The sequence below is a fragment of the Zeus faber genome (genome assembly GCF_960531495.2).
Source record: "Zeus faber genome assembly, chromosome: 17".
Lineage (NCBI taxonomy): Eukaryota > Metazoa > Chordata > Actinopteri > Zeiformes > Zeidae > Zeus > Zeus faber.
The window spans coordinates 29,974,723-29,987,222 of NC_137204.1; positions in this window are offsets into that span (position 1 = coordinate 29,974,723).

Sequence of the window (12,500 nt, forward strand, 5' to 3'; positions counted from 1 at the left end):
ACACTCAAACACACACACACACACACACACACACGTGCACGGTGTCTCCGCAGGCCGCAGCAGATGTCTGTTGTCAGAGCGCAGCAGCGTCAAACTGCAAAGTGCCGTCATGTTTCCATATTTTCATATTTTCATATTTAATATTAATCTAATTCTAATTCATGCAGTTTGACATGGAACTGGCTAAATAACTATTATAATAATAGAACATTCATATATATCTCTACACTGTCAGGATTCCACCCGTTCCAGCAGGTCTGGACAATACCAAAAACTGATGAATACCAAAACCTGATCAATAGTAAAACCTGATCAATATCAAAACCTGATCAATACCAAAACCTGATCAATACCAAAACCTGATCAATATCAAAACCTGATCAATACCAAAACCTGATCAATAGTAAAACCTGATCAGTACCAAAACCTGATGAATACCAAAACCTGATGAATACCAAAACCTGATCAATATCAAAACCTGATCAATACCAAAACCTGATCAATAATAAAACCTGATCAGTACCAAAACCTGATGAATACCAAAACCTGATCAATAGTAAAACCTGATCAGTACCAAAACCCTGATCAATACAAAAACCTGATCAATAGTAAAACCTGATCAGTACCAAAACCCTGATCAATACAAAAACCTGATAAATACTTATACCTGATCTATACCAATACTTGATCAATAACACTACCTGATCAATATCTGAATTTGCTGTACATACACCTCTTCTTATACTTCTTATACCTCTACTTTACATCTACTCTATCTCTACTCTACCTCTAACTCTACTCTACCTCAATTCTACCACTACTAATACTCGACCTCTACCTCTACTCTATCTCTACTCTACCTCTAATTCTACTCTACCTCTACCTCTACTAATACCCTACCTCTACCTCAACTCTACCTCTAACTCTACTCTACCTCTACTAATACTCTACCTCTACTCTACTCTTCTTCTACTCTACCTCTATCCTACTCTACCTATATTCTACCTCTACTCTACCTCTACTTATACTCTACCTCTACCCTACTCAACCTCGATTCTACCTCTACTCTACTCTGCTCTACTTCTACTCTACTATACCTATACTCGAGTCTACTGTACTCTACCTCCACTCTACTCTACTTCTACTCTACCTCTACTCTATTCTGCTCTATCTCTATTCTACTTCTACTCTACCTCTACTCTACCTCTATTTATACTCTATCTCTACCGCTACTCTACCTCTACATACACTCTACCTCTAACTCTACTCTACCTCAACTCTACCGCTGCTAATACTCGACCTCTACCTCTACTCTAACTCTACTCTACCTCTTACTCTACTCTACCTCTAACTCTACCTCACTTCTACCGCTACTAATACTCGACCTCTACCTCTACTCTAACTCTACTCTACCTCTACTCTACCTCTACATATCCTTTACCTCTAACTCTACTCTACCTCTACTAATACTCTACCTCTACTCTACTCTTCTTCTACTCTACCTCTACCCTACTCAACCTCGATTCTAACTCTACTCTACTCTGCTCTATCTCTATTCTACTTCTACTCTACCGCTACTCTACCTCTACCTCTACTCTAAATCTACCTCTACTCTACCTCCACTTATACTCTACCTCTACCTCTACTAAACTCTAACTCTACTCTACTCTGCCTCTAGTCTGCTCTACTTCTACTCTATCGCTATACTACCTATATTCTACCTCTACTTATACTCTACCTCTACTCTACCTCTAATCTACTTCTACTCTACTTCTACTCCATTTTGTATTATACTTGTACTCTACCTCTACTTATACTCGGCTCTACTTCTACTCTACCAGTACTCTACCTCCATTCAGGTGTTGAATAGAGGTTGATTGTAGATGTTTGTATTGGACACTGCTCATCATTATGGGATGGAGGTGATGATCAGTCAGGTGCTGCAGGCGGCTTTGACTCCCTGTTCATTTCAGGATGTAATGATGTTGAACGGAGGTTGCAGGAAGCGTGACCTCACAGCACAACATGTGATGTCATTCAACGTAGTGAAACATGATGAAACGCTTCCCATCGGCGCTTCGGTCTCGAAAAACCAACCGGTGTTGATCCAACGGATGAAATAACGTGAATCACATCAATACGTCTCAGGAAACGCTCGGTGAACGTGGAGCTTTGACTTTGATGCTAAATGTTCCACCACGCAGAGAAAGAGCGGAACAGATGGAGGATGAGGAGCGCTTTACCACTTTAATTAAACAGAGAGAGGGAGACGGATATGAGGAGAGACAGACAGACAGAACAACAGACAGACAGGCATCCCAGCAATACCCATACAGTGACACACACACACACAGTGTAATCCTATGTTAATGTGTGTGTCACCAATAAAGTTTGAAGCTTTGATTCACAGATGGCAGCGCTGCCTCCACCTGCCTCCACCTGCCTCCACCTGCCTCCACCTGCCTCCACAGGGACCCGTGTGCGCGTGTGTGCGCGCGTGCGTGTGAGTGTGCGTGTGCGTGCGTGTAGCTGACTGTCAAACGCTGAAAGGAGCACGGCGGCCATGTTGTGTGACGTCTCTCTCTCCTTCAGCTGCAGAGTGAACGTGTCATCGGGACTTTCCTCGACTTGTCAGAGTCGCAGACACAACAGTCAAAGTGTTAAAAAGTCACCGAAACAAGCTCAAGATCAACATCCATTTATCAATTAGAAAATTGTTCATTTCAATAAAATTAGAATTCATTTCATCATTTAATCAACACTGAAGAACAAACATTGTTAACAACTCAAATTTGTTTTGATAAAATCCTGTTCACCTTCAGCCTTGTACACACGAGTCAACACACACACACATCCATGTGAACAGATATATAGAGAATTAAATTAAAAATGAAGAACAGATATTTATTGTGAAATGCGCAGACTATATACAGTATATTTATGTATATATGTATATATATATATATACATATATACATATATACAGTATATATAAATATATGTATATATTTGTGTATATATATATACATATATACATATATATTTACAGTATATATAAATATATATGTAAATATTGTGTATATACATATATATAAATATATATACATACAATATTTACATATATATTTATAATAATATAATAATTATAATAATTATTATTAATAATAAATAAAACATATTATTGTTATTATTATCAAAATAATAATAGTAATAATAATAATAATAATAATAATTATAATAATAATAATAATAATAATAATTATTATTATTATTATTATTATTACTATTATTATTATTATTATAACCATTATTATCATGGATGGTTTGAGATTTATCAAATCCCTCTAAGAACCAGTGGAGGATGGTGACTAATTTTATGAAAGTTGAAAAAGTTGTATGAACAGAAAATGGTGAAAATTAGTTTTATTGACCTTCTTGATGGCCTTGTTTTTTTGTACTTAAACCATCACATATCAGGTGATCTTTATAAATATTGTTTTATTTGACAACTTAATTTAAGTTGTAAACTGTTTGTTTGCATTTCTGATGAGTTCCTTTTTTCCTCCTACAAAGTTATTACATGTTGTGTGTATAAATACAGAGATTGTTTTGTCCAAATGTTTTGGACAAATTTTCAAAAAAACAATTATCTGACGTGTGTTATCATCATTCCTCCAAAATAACCACTCGGCTCCATTTTGCAAATAAATAATAAACACTTACACTCGTAACTTTTGATTCAGTTATCTTCAATGTGTCTAACATTTGGGATTGAAGAATTGGAAATTTGGAGTTGGTGTCGATATACAACCATGTGTTTTATGGAAACTGTAATGCGGCTACACTGCACTGCTGCCTGCAGCTATATATTTATTATTCTGCGGTATCCACATATGTCCACATAGTCTAAAATAGTGTTTAAATGTTATTAATATGTGAATATTTTAAAATATGTCATATATTATTCAAAATAATATATTAAATTTGGGATTGTATTACTCTGTGTGTGTAGGTTCCTATTTGTGTCCTTGTGTGTGTGTGAGTGTGTTTGAGTATATAAATAACTGTGTGTGTGTCTTTGTGTAGTGTTAGTGTGTTTATTGTTTGTGTGTGTTTGTATGTGTTGTGTAGTGTTGTCTGTGTGTGTTATTGTGACAGGAGGTGTGATTCCATAAAGCTCCTATAAAACAAGATCATAAACACACCACATGCTGACCGGGAGGGAGGGATGTGTGCACCTCAGGGGTGCAGGGTTTTCTCCCGCTCTCTGGGATTGGGCTATGCTCCTCGGGGGCCGGGCTTGGCTGTTCCTCCGCGGGCTCCCTGGTAAGATCACGTGTACGAGGGACCCCAGCGCACGACACAGAGACAGTAGACAGACCGGGGTAAATGAAGGAGGTTTATTTGGAGGTACAATGGACATGACAGGAGGGGTTTGGTCGGGATGGGACGGGTCGGAGCCGGCTGGGCTCCAGGGCCAGGTGGAGCAGGACAGGAACAGTGGCGGCTGGGAAGGAGGGATCCAGGTGGAGTGACAAAGAGATAGAATCGGGCTGGATGGACAGACTTGAACGGGGAGAGGAGACAGGCAGTTTAGGACAAAGACTAGACACTTGGCTAAACAGACTAGGATCTATGGACTAGGAAGGAGCCAGGAGAGATACAAACTCAGGTAGGTTTGCCAACAATCTAGCGATGAGTGACTGGGGAGCTGGAGAATAAATACTGCTGTAGATGATGAAGATAATAGGTCCCAGGTATATGGAATTGGCCGGATGGAGGAGCAGCAGAATAGGAGAAAGCGGCCTCTAGTGGCGCTGGGAGGCCGTGGGCCTGACAGTACCCCCCTCACTACGGAAACCTCCTGGAGCGGGGAGGATGAGTCCTGTTGAAATCCCGGATGAGGGAGGCGTCCAGGTTGTGTCTCCGGGGAACCCAGGAACATCCCTCAGGACCGTACCTCTCCCAGTCAACGAGGTATTGCAGGCAGCTCCCCCGGCGGCGCACATCCAGCGGGCGCTGGATCGTGTAGGTGGGGTGGTCATCAACAGTGCGGTGGGTGGTGGGGCCTGGGTGGGTGGGGAGAGGGGACTGGAGACCACAGGCTTGAGCAGAGACACGTGAAAGGTGGGGTGGAAACGGAGGGAGGGAGGGAGACGGAAACGTACGGCATAGGGGTTGACGATAGATTCTATAACAAAGGGGCCAACATTCCGGGAAGCAGGTTTCCGGGAGTCCACCTTAAGGGGCAAGTCCTTTATGGAAAGCCACACTTTCTGGCCGGGGTTGTACACGGGTGCGGCAACCCGGCGCCGATTCGCCTGCTGCTGGGACCGGGTAAACGCCTGGAGCAGGGCAGAGTGAACCTTGTTCCATGTCCTCCGACAGCGGTGGATGTGGGCCTGAACCAAGGGCACTGCAATCTCCGCCTCCTGGAAAGTGAACAGAGGTGGTTGGTAGCCCAGGGAACACTGAAACAGGGACAGGCCAGTGGACGCGTGGACCAGGGTGTTGTGGGCGTATTCGGCCCATGGGAGCTGGTCGCTCCAGGAGGAGGGGTTGGTGGCTGTGAGGCAGCGGAGCATGGCCTCCACCTTCTGGTTCGCCCACTCAGTCTGGCCATTGGTCCGTGGGTGGAAGCTGGAAGATAGACTGACCTGCGCCCCCAGGGCCGAGCAGAAGGCACACCATACCTGAGCGATGAACTGTGGGCCTCTGTCCGAAACCACGTCTACAGGGATGCCGTGTCGCCAGAAGACCCCGGCCACCAGCAGCTCCGCAGTCCCCTTGGCAGATGGTAAGGTGGAGGTTTTACTCCGGGCGCAGGTGGGGCAGGCGGAGAATCTCTGTCAGATGGTGGCCAGGAGCCGCTGCAGGACCAGGCGTATGTGCCTCTCGTGTTCAGTGGCAGACTGTGAAAAGACCAAAATGTCATCCAGGTAGAAAAACACAAACAGGTTTAGAATGTCCGGAGGACATTGTTGATTAGGGCCTTGAAGATCGCCGGGGCATTGGACAGGCCGAAGGGCATGAGCAGGTACTCGAAATGACTGAGCGGGGTGTTAAAGGGGGTCTACCACTCGTCCTCATCGCAAATGCTGACAAGGTGGTAGGCACTGCTGAGGTCGAGCTGGAGAAGTGTGTGGCAGGAGGGGGATGAATACTGAGTCTATCAGGGGCAAGGGATAATTATTTTTCACGGTGATGTTGTTGAGCCCCCTGAAGTCGATGCAGGGACGGAGGGTCTTGTCTTTCTTAGCCAAGAAGAAAAACACTGCGCCCGGTGGTGATGACAAGGGGCGGGTGCCCGCGGAGCTGAAGGAGTCCCGGTGTAAGTCTCCATGGCTTCTCGCTCAGGCCTGGAGAGGTTGTAGAGTTTACTGCAGGGGAGAGGGTCACCTGGCAGTAGGTCGATGGCACAGTCGTAGGGGCAGTGAGGCAGTAGAGACAGCCCACCCTGCTTACCGAAGACCAGGGCCAGGTGCGGACACTGCTCAGGGACGGAGGACAGGTCAGGGTTCTCGGGGGAAGCCGGTGGAGTGTCAGGTAAGTGGGTGCTCCACATGGTAATACTACCGGTGAGCCAGGCATTCTGGGGGTTGTGGACCCGAAGCCAGGGGTACCCCAGAACCAGGGGGTTTTGGGGGGGGTTGATGAGATGGAACACCATAGTTACCCGGTGGTTCCAGGATAGTAGCAGCTCAAGGGGGATCGTCCGGTGCTCAATCCGGGTCAGGTGTGATCCCGTCGGGCCCTTGACCTCCAACAGTGCAGGGAGAGGAATGAGCCTCAAGCCCAGGTGGCGCACAACTCCCAGATCCAAGAAGCTCTCGTCCACGAGCGCGTTCCTCGGGGGATTTCCAAGATGAGCCGAACTGCATGGGCTGGAAGCGTGGGCTGGGGTCCTGCCCCCCTCTCGTGCCAGTGCTCCCGGAGCCGGTTGTCCAGGCGGATCGCGAGGTCCACCAGTTGGTCCAGGTCGGTGGGTTCATCCCGCTGCGCCAACTCCTCCCGCAAGTCATCATTCAGGGTGTGCTAGAAGATGTCATGAAGAGCTCCGTCATTCCAGCTGCTCTCCGCGGCTAGAGTCTGGAAGTTGACGCGAGTGCGGCGATGCTGCGGGGACCCTGGCGGAGGGAAAGGAGTATCTTTGCAACCTCCTTGCCGTGAACTGGGTGGTCGAAGATCCTCCTCATTTTGCAGGTGAAGAGCTCATAGTAACGGCTCTCGGGACCTTGCCGATCCCACACCGTGGAACCTCAGGCGAGAGCCACCCCTCTCATGGAGGAAATGAGGTAGGCGCTGCCGTCGGAGGAGTCGGATGACGGCTGTTGTGCAGACACCACCGCGCACTGGACCAAGAACGCACGGCAGGTGCCGAAGTCGCCGTCGTAAGGCGCCGGAGCTGGGACGTGGAGCTCACGAGGAAGGAGGAGGGAGCTGGGAGCCACGGTGGGGGAAGGAGGGGGAGTCTGTGGAGGAGCTGGCGGAGCAGGCTGGATCTGCAGGCTACTCACGGCCGCCGAGTTGGTTTGGATGTCCTGGAGGGCTTGGTCATGCTGACCTAGGAGCATGCGCTGCTCCCGGTGTGTATGGCGGAACTGCTCTGTGTCGGCTGGTTCCATGTTTTTGAACAGATCGTACTGTTAAGATCAGGGCTAAGAGGGACCCAAGCGCACGACACAGAGACAGTAGACAGACCGGGGTAAATGAAGGAGGTTTATTTGGAGGTACAGTGGAGATGACAGGAGGGGTTTGGTCGGGATGGGACGGGTCGGAGCCGGCGGGGCTCCAGGGCCAGGTGGAGCAGGACAGGAACAGTGGCGGCTGGGAAGGAGGGATCAAGGTTCCGGGTGGAGAGACGTAGAGACGGAGAACCGGGCTGGACGGACAGTCTTGAACGAGGAGAGGAGACAGGCAGGTTAGAACGAAGACGGGACACTTGGCTAAACAGACTAGGATCTACGGACTAGGAAGGAGCCAGGAGAGATACGAACTCAGGTAGGTTTTCTAGCGATCTGGCAATGAGTGACTGGGGAGCCGGAGAATAAATACTTCTGTAGATGATGAAGATAATAGGTCCCAGGTGTATGGAATTTGCCGGAGGGAGGAGCAGCAGATGAGGAGAGAGTGGCGTCTAGTGCCGCTGGGAGGCCGTGGGCTTGGCGCTCCCGGCTTCTCTGGGATAATACTGACCTTATACACACACACACACACACACACACACACACACGCACCGCACACGCACACACACACATACTCCTGATTGCATCCCTCTCCTTTTCTCCCTCATTTACTGCCATAACTATGACAGGAAGAGGCCACGTGATGCTGTTCTAGTTTTCCTGGACTTCATTTACTCTGTTTTGTCAATACATGTCTGATGTTTCTATGTTTCTGTTTTTCTATGTACATTTTGTTATTGGATAGATAGATAGATAGATAGATAGATAGATAGATAGATAGATAGATAGATAGATAGATAGATAGATAGATAGATAGATAGATAGATAGATAGATAGATAGAAAGATAGATAGACTTTATCAATACTGGACAGGAAGAGAGGAGAGAAGAAGAAGAAGAAGAAGAAGAAGAAGAAGAAGAAGAAGAAGAAGAAGAAGAAGAAGAAGAAGAGAAACACCGCTCATTTCTGGCTTTCATGTGCGTTCCTACACTCCTGTGCCACACACACACACACACACACCTGTGACAGTAAACAGCCCTGGCAGAGCTGGTGGGTTGCCAGACTCTGTGTCGCTGGGTCGTCCCTCGCTAATGGACTCTGTGGTGTTGCCAGTTTTTCCAGCGTCTTCCACCCCATCACCGGGCGCCAGTGTGTGATGCCTAATTAGGAATAATGGATTCTAATATTCCTCCAATTAGGCGGAGAGGGGGCTTTCTCTTAACTTAGAGGATGTAAAGTGTTTGGAACAGGGGATGCCAGGTTGGAATGCCCTCTGGATGTTTTGTTGTTACTTTAAAAGCAAAATGGCTCCTGGCAGCAGATCCCCTGATTAATTATCCACGGAGGCATTTCCTCCCTTTCCTCGGAGGAGAAACGCTCATTAAACAGGAATCAAAGTGTCCATCTCACCTTTCCAGCCAACAAGTATTTTCCAAATTGATGAACATGGGCGCGGTCAGAACCCCGCCCCGTTGGACACGCGTGGGAGCGCAGGTCGACGTATTGGATTCTTCTTCACCGAGCGTTCCATGCAGGGGTTGATGAGCGTTTTAAAGGTGCATTTCCACCAAACAATTTGATGTTACCCATTCATGACACAAGACAGGTCGATTTTTACAGAACGTTTCCTACATAAGGGCAAGTCAAAGTGCTTCAAATAAACATCAAGAAATATATCATAATATTAAATTGATATCATATATGATATTAGATTTTCTACTCAATTTTAGTTTTGTCTTGTACGTTTTGGACGCCCACACTCAGCAGAATGGCAGTGGCATATTAAAAAAATTCCTTATCCATATTTCATAGTAATTATTATTCTAATAATCAAATATGAATATCTATAAACACACTGATAAGCTATAACATTAAAACCATTGAAGGCTGAAGTGAATGACATGGATCATCTGGTTCCAATGGCACCTGTCAAGGGGTGGGATATATTATTATTATATATATACTGTTATATATTATTATTGTATATATACTGTTATATATTGCTATTATATATACTGTTATATATTATTATTTTATATATACTATTTTATATTACTTTTACATATATATGGTTATATATTATTAATATATATATATATACTGTTATATATTATTTTTGTATATATATACTGCTTTATATTACTTTTATATATACTGTTATATATTATTATATATATACTGTTATATATTATTATTATATATAAACTGTTATATATTATTATTATATAAATACATTTATATATTATTATTATATACATACTGTTATATATTATTATTAAATATATAGGTTACTCTGGAGCAGTGGAGAACATCCTGACAGGCAACATCACTGCCTGGTTTGGGAACTGTACTGCCCAGGACAGGCGGGCCCTGCAGAGGGTGGTGCGTTCAGCTGAACGTACCACTGGAACTACCCTCCCCCCCTTGCAGGAGTTATACACCAGGAGGTGTAGTAGCAGAGCTGTAGCATCATGAAGGATCCTCATCACCCCAACAACGGACTGTTTCAGCTGCTGCGTCAGGCAAGCGCCTCCGCAGTCACGCAGCGAGAACAGAGACTGAGACGGAGTTTCTTCCCTCAAGCCATCAGAACTGTCAACGCTGACCTCACCAGGGGTCCTAACTGAGCCATGCACTAGGCTCCACTACCTACTGTACTGTATGTAGCATACTGTACCGCATACTGTATCACTGTTCAGGGTTGTTCGTGATGCCGAATTGCTGCGCCGTACTGTTGTATACTGTGCTGTATTATCCCAAACACTACCTCACACTATTCACATTCACATGCCACTTTAATTCACATGCCACTTTAATGCACATATCTGTATATACATAGGCATATTCCTTCTATCTATTCCATTTTATTTCAATTCATTTTTATTGTATTTTATTCTATATATTTTTATCTTATTCTATAAGTATTCCACTTACTGTATTACGTTTTAGGAGTCAGTTAGTCGGTCTATGAAAGGAATTTTCTACTTTTTATTTTATTTTTTATTTTTTCCTAGGACATATTGTGTGCTATCACCGGGTGCGTTGCATTACATTTCACTGCATATATGTATGGAAGTATGTATATGTATGTGACAAATAAAAAATCTTGTATCTTGAATCTTGAATATATACTGTTATATGTTATTGTTATATATACTGTTACATATTATTATTATATATACAGTATTCTGTTATGTATTATTATTATATATATATACTGTTATATATTATTATTATATTAACTGTTATAAATTATAATAATTATTATTATTATTGTTATTATTTTTTTTAAATTATTATTATTATTATTGTTATTATTATTATATACTGTTATATATTATATATACACAGTTATATATGATATATAGTGTTATATATGATTATTATATATAGTGTTATATATTATTATTATATATATAGTGTTATGTATTATTATTATATATATAGTGTTATATATTATTATTATATATATATAGTGTTATATATTATTATTATATATATAGTGTTGTATATTATTATTATATATATATAGTGTTATATATTATATATATATATATAGTGTTATATATTATATATATATATATAGTGTTATATATTATTATTATATATATATAGTGTTATATATTATTATTATATATATAGTGTTGTATATTATTATTATATATATAGTGTTTTATATTATTATTATATATAGTGTTATATATTATTATTATATATATAGTGTTATATATGATATATGTATGTATATATATATATATATATATATATATATATATATATATATATATAGTGTTATATATAATTATTATTATATGAGGCAGCAGGTGAAGAGTGAGTTGTTGAAGTTGATGTGTTGAAGCAGCGTAAGGATCTGAGCCACTTTGACAAGGAGCACATTGTGATGCTATTTATTTATTTATTCATTTATTCATTAATTGTCAGGGACAATTCAAAAAACATTGTCAAAGTTTACAAAATCATAAAACAGATGTGTTGCATATTGAATTTCTAGCCGAGGCTAATTTGCGACCCCTGTCCCTGGTTCGGCTTTTCTCTTGAAATATCACATCATCATTACCAGAAATACGTAAGTTAAAATATGCACAAAATAAGTTGTGACATTCTTTACGCGATCTTACAATAATTACATCACATTACAATTATTGTGATACAAATGTGTATGTGATCAGTGATCACAGGCTTGGTTTTGTTTCAGCCAGTTTATAAACTTTTCATGAAACGTTTTCAGATTAGTTCGTGTTTTTATTTCAGCTGGCAGGATATTTCCAAACATGGATCCCTGTTACTGAAAAACATGACTGAGTGAACGTGGTTGTGCGCTGTGCCAGCCTGCAGTGGTTATTTGCTGATCCCCTCCTGGTGATTCTATTGGTGTTTGTTTTTGTCACATATGGACAAAGTACAGCTGGGGCCAGATTGTTCACACATTTAAAAATCAATCTAATAAAAGAGAACTTGATAAAGCCGTCATAACTGAGCAAATTGTACTTTTTCAGAATTATACACTGGTGCCATTTCATTTGTTTCTGATCCATTCTTTTCGTGCTTGTTTGTATAGTGATGAAATGGGTTTGACAGTTGACTGTGAAGCCTGACTCCATACAGCAACACAGTAGGACAGGTGTGAAAATATCATGGCATGCATGAACAGGTGAGCTGCCTTGAGAGGCTTGAGAGGTGTCACGTCTCATCATTCTAAAACAGTTCACATTCGTCTTTACGGTCTTGCACAGCTTTTTAACGTGTTTATCAAATCTGAGTTCTGAGTCCAAAATGACACCTAGGAATTTAAAA